This window comes from Diceros bicornis, chromosome 4 (assembly GCF_020826845.1).
Source record: "Diceros bicornis minor isolate mBicDic1 chromosome 4, mDicBic1.mat.cur, whole genome shotgun sequence".
Taxonomy (NCBI): Eukaryota; Metazoa; Chordata; class Mammalia; order Perissodactyla; family Rhinocerotidae; genus Diceros; species Diceros bicornis.
In genome coordinates this window covers 53,947,852-53,954,107 of record NC_080743.1, presented here as the reverse complement: position 1 = coordinate 53,954,107, position 6,256 = coordinate 53,947,852, and the positions used below count along the sequence as shown (strand labels likewise).

Sequence of the window (6,256 nt, the reverse complement as noted above, 5' to 3'; positions counted from 1 at the left end):
ACATCAGCTCCCTCCGCCGCCGCTTGATTTACAAACAGGACAGCCCCCGCCTTCCCCTCAACCCTCGCGGGTATCGCCTCCAGGCACCTCTTTCCGAAGGCGTCATAAGCATTTTACCTGCGAACTGGGTTGGGGAGGCTCAGCCGGCCGGCCCGCCCATTTGCGGGGTCCGAACCAACAGCCCGGCTCGGCTTGGCCTCGTCTCCGTTACAGAGAGCTCAGCCTGATCTGTGTCGCTGGGGCAGCAAGGAGCGCGGGCTCGGGTGCAGCCCCACGGGGATTTGACCCTCTGCACGGCTGTGTAAACCTGAGCAGGATGCTTATAGCAGCCCTGTGAAGCCGCTGCTGTGGAAGGCTGACGTGGAGATGAGCGAGAGCGGTGTGCCCTGAGAAGGGGCTCGCCATTGCCTCCCTTCCTTGGAGGGAGTGGAAGACTCGGTGCGAGGAGCACAGGGCACGACCCGACAGCAGATGAAAGGAAGATTCGTGCGTGGGGACAGACGACAGACCGCGCAAAATGTTTCCCTGGCCAGGAATCGAACCCGCACCGCGGCGGTGAAAGCCCCGAATCCTAGCCACTAGACCACCAGGGAGCTGACGGCTATCGTTTCTTTTCCTTGCTTCTGACAAGAGTGACATTTTTCTCTGCGCACTGGGAGGCCTTGGGCCCCTGGGAGGGGGTCACCCGTCTTACCAGGAATTCTTTCCTAAGCCGTTCCCTCCCTGCTTTCTCCAAAAGAAGGAGCCCACAGGCGACGCACCGAGGGACCCCGAGGCCCGCCCGGTCCACCAGTCCCAGTCACGGAGCGAGTTGCCTCGTCCAGGCGGCACCTCAGAACTGCCCCCGCCCCCCAGAGACCCGAGGGAAGGTCGCCATAGCCGGGGAGTGGACGAGGTTGGCGGGGAGGAGGTGGGAGGGGAGGCGCCCGGGGTGAGAAGGGGCCGAGCACCGAAACCCCGGCATCTCCACCCGCCAAAAGGACTCAGATGGATGCAAGAAAGGAGACAGACGACTGGAGGGAAAACGCTTTCGAGCAAATCTCCTTTCAAGGCGGCCCTCAGCTGCGTTCCGGATCTTCCCGCTGCAACCTGCTGCACCCGCAGTTTTCCCACCTTAGTGGATGCCGACTCGGCCCTTCCTTACGCTCAGGCCAAAAAACTAGGCGTCCTCTCCGTCGCCGGAGTTTTCCTCAGACCCCACATCCAATTAGTCAGGAATTCGTGTTTTCTCGTCTGTCAGGTGTGGGACGTTGATCTACACCGGGTTCTCTCAACCTCGGCAGTGTTGATAGGTAGGGTCGGATCATTTTTTGTGCGGGAGGGCTCCGCCGGTGGACTGCAGGATGTTTAGTGACATCCCTGGCCTTTGATGATTAGATGACACGGGAAAACTCTCCCTCACTCCTTTCCCCCAGGCGTGGCCATCAAAAATGTCTCCAGACAAGGCCTAGTGTCACACTAGGGGGCTGGGGGCTGGGGACCGGGGACCCTAATCGCCCCGGGTTGAGAACCGGAGGCGATGTGCACAGTCGCTCCTGTTCCTGGTCTCTGCGCTCGTGCAGACGACTGTCCTGATCAGGGTGCAGGGGCCGATTCAACTCTCGGCCCCCGGCTCAATTGGACGTTAGCAATTGAGACTTTCATCTCGAGATCACAGGGTTTTCTGTCGGTAGGCCTTTTCTTTGGTTCTGTCCAACGAAATCAGCCTCGTTTGAGCCTGTCTGCGCCGGCCAGGCAGGCAGAGGGCTGGTTCCGATCCGTGAGGTTCCTCTCACTCCTTCACACCTCTTTGGGTTTAGCCTGCAGAGAAGCTTTAGAGTCCACTTTATTTGGTTTCCCCCGGCATCCCCGAGGAGCAGGTGCGCGGTGCCCGGCGAAGAAGGCGGTTTGATTGTGGCGCCCCACCCGCGGTGCCCGACCTCCACTCCCGCACGAAACTTTCCGGCCTCCCCCTGGTCCCGCCCGCCGGGAGTTACGTCCTGGGAGACAACCAGGCCCGGAGGGACACCTAGAGGAAACCAGGTGCCCACTTCAGTTCTGTGAAGGGATCCAGAAAGGGTCCTGACAGGACGGAAAGGCGGTGGAGCCTCTCTTATTGCGTAGGCGGAGGAGGGACTAAAGGGAAGAGAAGAAAAATCCTACGAGGTTTCGGAATCTACAGTTACCGAGAAGCCGACCTCCTCCGGAACCGCGGTCCCCCGTGACTGCTGACGGTGAGTGGAGTCCCGTCTCCAGCTTGCCAAAGTAGTCAAAGCGGACGACGATGGCCCGGGTACCGGTGAAGAGGCAATCCCCAGTCCGCCCACTCGGTAGTACTTGAACTTCCCTGACCAAGATTTCTGTGGATGAAACTGAATACTTTTTGTTCTCTCGATTGCTCTCATTTGAAGAAAGGATCCATCCGGCGTGAAGCATGTGCAAAACCTCTGCGGTAAGAAAAGTAAGGATTGTTGAGAGTGTCTCATTCCTCTCTCACCTCCTTAATTTTAACGGCACTTTCCCACGTAGAGTCCCCACGTTGGGCCCATTCTACTCCTAATGCACAGCTGGTGGAATCTAAGAGAAGTCTAGAAGGTTCCCGGATGAATATTTGAAGCACGGTAGGCATTTTTACTTAAGCGGGCATTCCAAAAACACAAAACAAACATATCAAGCTCACCTGCGCCTTTTCTACAACGATGAGGAAGAAGAATTACACAAAACAAATGGAAAACGTCATAGAATGGCCTTAAGTGTCCGCTGTTTCCACTGAAGTTCTTCTTCCCTGGATACGCTCATCAGTCTCTTCTCTTTCTCCAAAATATGACGTCCGCTGCCAGACGCTAAAATCGGTTTTCTGGTTCCAGCCTATTTTCCCCCTCTGCATAACTCTGCCTCTTCCTCCTCTTCTTTCATATGCAGAAAAAGTCAGCTCTCCCTCAACCTCCGATTTGCAACATGGCACCCGAAGATCAGTTTAGCAAATTGGGGACCTTCCGTGGGACTCTATGACAAAAACAGCGTGGCGAGGAGTTGTCTTTTTGGCCCAGGCTGGCAGATGAAAATGTTGAGGCACTGCCAAAGTTCAGAACTAGCAGAAGTGAAACCAGTGGGCCACTGAAATAGTAGTTAGTAAATGTTTATTGTGCACCAAAAGACAGTTCGGGAAATAGGAGCGCTCAAACCGAATATGGAATGAGGCTCAGAGGTATATCGTTATAAAGCATTTCACACGGTGAGGAGGCAGTGGCTGTTCGTTCTTCACAGTGATTGGCTATTACATTAGACTTTTACTGGTGATAGGGAATTGGTTAAAAGCAGTTACCTCATATCAATTTTGGGGAACGGTTTAAGTTTCGTTTATGATTTTCAGAGGTGTTAACAAGAAGTGGCCCTAGTTAAGTTCCGCTTGCTTTGCAAAATAAGCTCAATTCGCTTTCGCTTGTATGACTAAACTGGTTTGTCTGCTCAGGGAATTTTCAAGTCTGATCTCCATTTGTGTTTGATTTTAACAACTCCTCCCTTTTGGTCACACTCTTACCCCTAGAGCATGACCATCCAGTACAGCCTTACTCTCGGTTACCGCTGTTGATGTAGTCAGGCCGAAGAATCACGTAGTCGCGGTTTCCGCTAGCCGAGTCGTCAGGACGGAGGGTCATGTAGTCACCGTTATCATCATTTATGCGGTTACCGTCGAGTTCTTCCAGGTGTCGGATCCTGACGGATACCATTTGGCGCGCGAGGGGCTGCCGACAGGCATTAAAAATCCTTGAGAGCATACGCCGCACCTGAGAGGTTAACACGACGGCTCTAAGGAGAACAATAGCCAAGGATTGAAAAAGTCCCCGGAGCGCAGATTCCCAGGAGCCAAGGTTTAACCAGCTAGGTAGGTGTACGGGAAGAGGCTTCACTATTCTGATGAAACACTTTATCTGGCATTAAAGATCCTTTAGATTTTGAGTAACACAGAAACAACATTTTTCACCAATAGGGCATCAAGGACGCTCCTGTTTTGGAGTACCACTGAAGATAAACCATTACTTCGGTTTACTTCTGCTCAGACACGGGAGCAGAGAATGTCCCGGTCCCCGTCCCCGTCCCCAGGTTAGCGCACTGTAGGGTTTCCTTCCCTTCTCCTGACCTCCTCGCGCGCCTGGTGGCCGGCGGAAGGGTCTGCTCCCTGGCCCCCAGGTAAGGGGCGCAGCCCGGGGCGGGATTCAAAGTAGAAGCAAAACGCCAGACATGAGAGACAACGGTGCCGTGACTCGGATTCGAACCGAGCTTGCTGCGGCCACAACGCAGAGTACTAACCACTATACGATCACGGCGCGCCACAGCTCCGGTGGCGACTTCGCTGCTTGCTCTATGCTTTTTGACGTAATATCATGCTGATAACCGCGCTGGTTTTTCTTGGACATTTCTTGGTATTCCTATAAATCTGTCTTTGATGCCCGCTCTCCGTCTCGCTCCCCGCTCCCCCAATTCTGATACAAGCTTAAAAACAACAACCACAACAAAATTCTCAACTTCCCAAATCCGGCCCGCGCCTCTGCACAGGCCTCCTGGGAAGTCTCTTCGTCTTCGCCCACGCCTCCCCCTCCTCTTTCCCGCCTCTTTGCATTTGCCCCTTTTGAGCCCTCCTGTCCCTGTTTCCGGCTCCCTGCGCCAACCGACCGCAGCCAAGTGGAGCGAGGGGAGCGCCAGCGGCACGATTGGTCGAGTGAGGGCGGAGCAAACGGGAAGAGCCAGCGCAAGAGTCCACGGGGCCGTTCAGATTCCCTTGGGCCCCACTCGGCTCAGGGCCGGCGGATCGCGGGCGCCCGCATCTGAGGCGGGTGTGGAGCAAGGCGGGGCGAGGCCATTCGACCGCCGTTCTGCCTTCGGAATCACCCAACGCACGGGTTACAGACGAGACGAACACGCTGCGTCGACTCCATCCGTCCGGTTTTCGAGGCTCTCGCGCCCGCACAGCTGTTCTGCAACGGGCGGGTGGCTCCGCCTAGCGGTGAATGACTGTTTTCCCTCCATCGGGACGACGCTACCGCTCTCCGCTTGTGCCTGTGGCGCAGTCGTTTAGCGCGCTCGACTGTTAATCGAAAGTTGGGTGGTTCGCGCCCAGGCCGGGACGGATCGCGCATTTTTTTTTTTTTTTTTTTTTAGAACGTAAAAGTGTTTGAGGATGTTTCTACTCTGCACATCCTCTCACGTAAAGGCGGAGAGAGCCCTCCTCCACTACTACACTCCTGTCCTCTGTGTCTTGTGCACAACAGGGGGACTTAAGCCAAGATCATAAGATCATCACGGATCCTCGCTGATGAGCTTGGGAGGAAAACAGGTCGCTGGGAATACGGAAATCCTGGAAAGAGTAGAACCGTCATCGTTACTCTGAATTCCTTGTAACAATGGAGTTTCTTCCACCGTTGGTTTGTACTAGTATTTATAAAAAGGACCCCCCTCTTTTAAAAAATTGGTTTATAACATTATATAAATTTTAGGTGTACATGATTATATTTTGATTTCTGTGTAGACTACACACCCAAAGACTAATTACCATCCCGTCCTCACTGTACACATATGCCCCATTAACCCTTTCCTCCTCCTCCCTCCCTCCTTCCCCTCTGGTAACCACCAATCCAATCTCTGTATCTACGTGTTTGTTTGTGGTGGTGGTGGTTGTTTTTATCTTCCACTTGTGAATGAAATCATATGGTATTTGCCTTTCTCCATCTGACTTATTTCGCTTAGCATAGTACCCTCAAGGTTTATCCATGTTGTCACAAATGGCACGGTTTCATCTCTTTTTATGGCTAATATTCCACTCTATGTATGTATACCACATCTTCATTATCCACTCATTCATTGATGGGCACTTAGGTTGTTTCCAAGTCTTGGCTATGTGAGTAATGTTGCAATGAACATGGGGGGAGGGAGGGGGCAAATATCTTTTTGACTTAGTGTTTTCGTGTTCTTTGGATAAATACCCAGTGGTGGAATAGCTGGATGATATGGTAGTTCTAGTCTTAATTTTTTTGAGGAACCTCCGTACCGTTTTCCATAGTGGCTGCACCAGTTTACATTCCCACCAGCAGTGTATGAGGGTTCCCTTTTCTCCACATCCTCTCCAACACTTGTTATTTCTTGTCTTGTCAGTTATAGCCATTCTGACGGGCGTGAGGTGATACCTCATTGTAGTTTTGATTTGCATTTCTCTAATGATTAATGATGTTGAACATCTTTTCGTGTGCCTGTTCGCCATCTGTATATCTTCTTGGGAAAA

The 6,256-nt window shown here is 52.9% G+C and overlaps 1 non-coding gene across 1 annotated transcript; it reads right to left on the bottom strand.

Moving 5' to 3' along the window:
- Positions 1–4,235: 4,235 nt before the first annotated feature.
- On the bottom strand, positions 4,236–4,307 carry TRNAH-GUG (transfer RNA histidin (anticodon GUG)). Its single transcript has one exon. It is a non-coding gene; the product is annotated as a tRNA-His (tRNA).
- Positions 4,308–6,256: the final 1,949 nt, after the last annotated feature.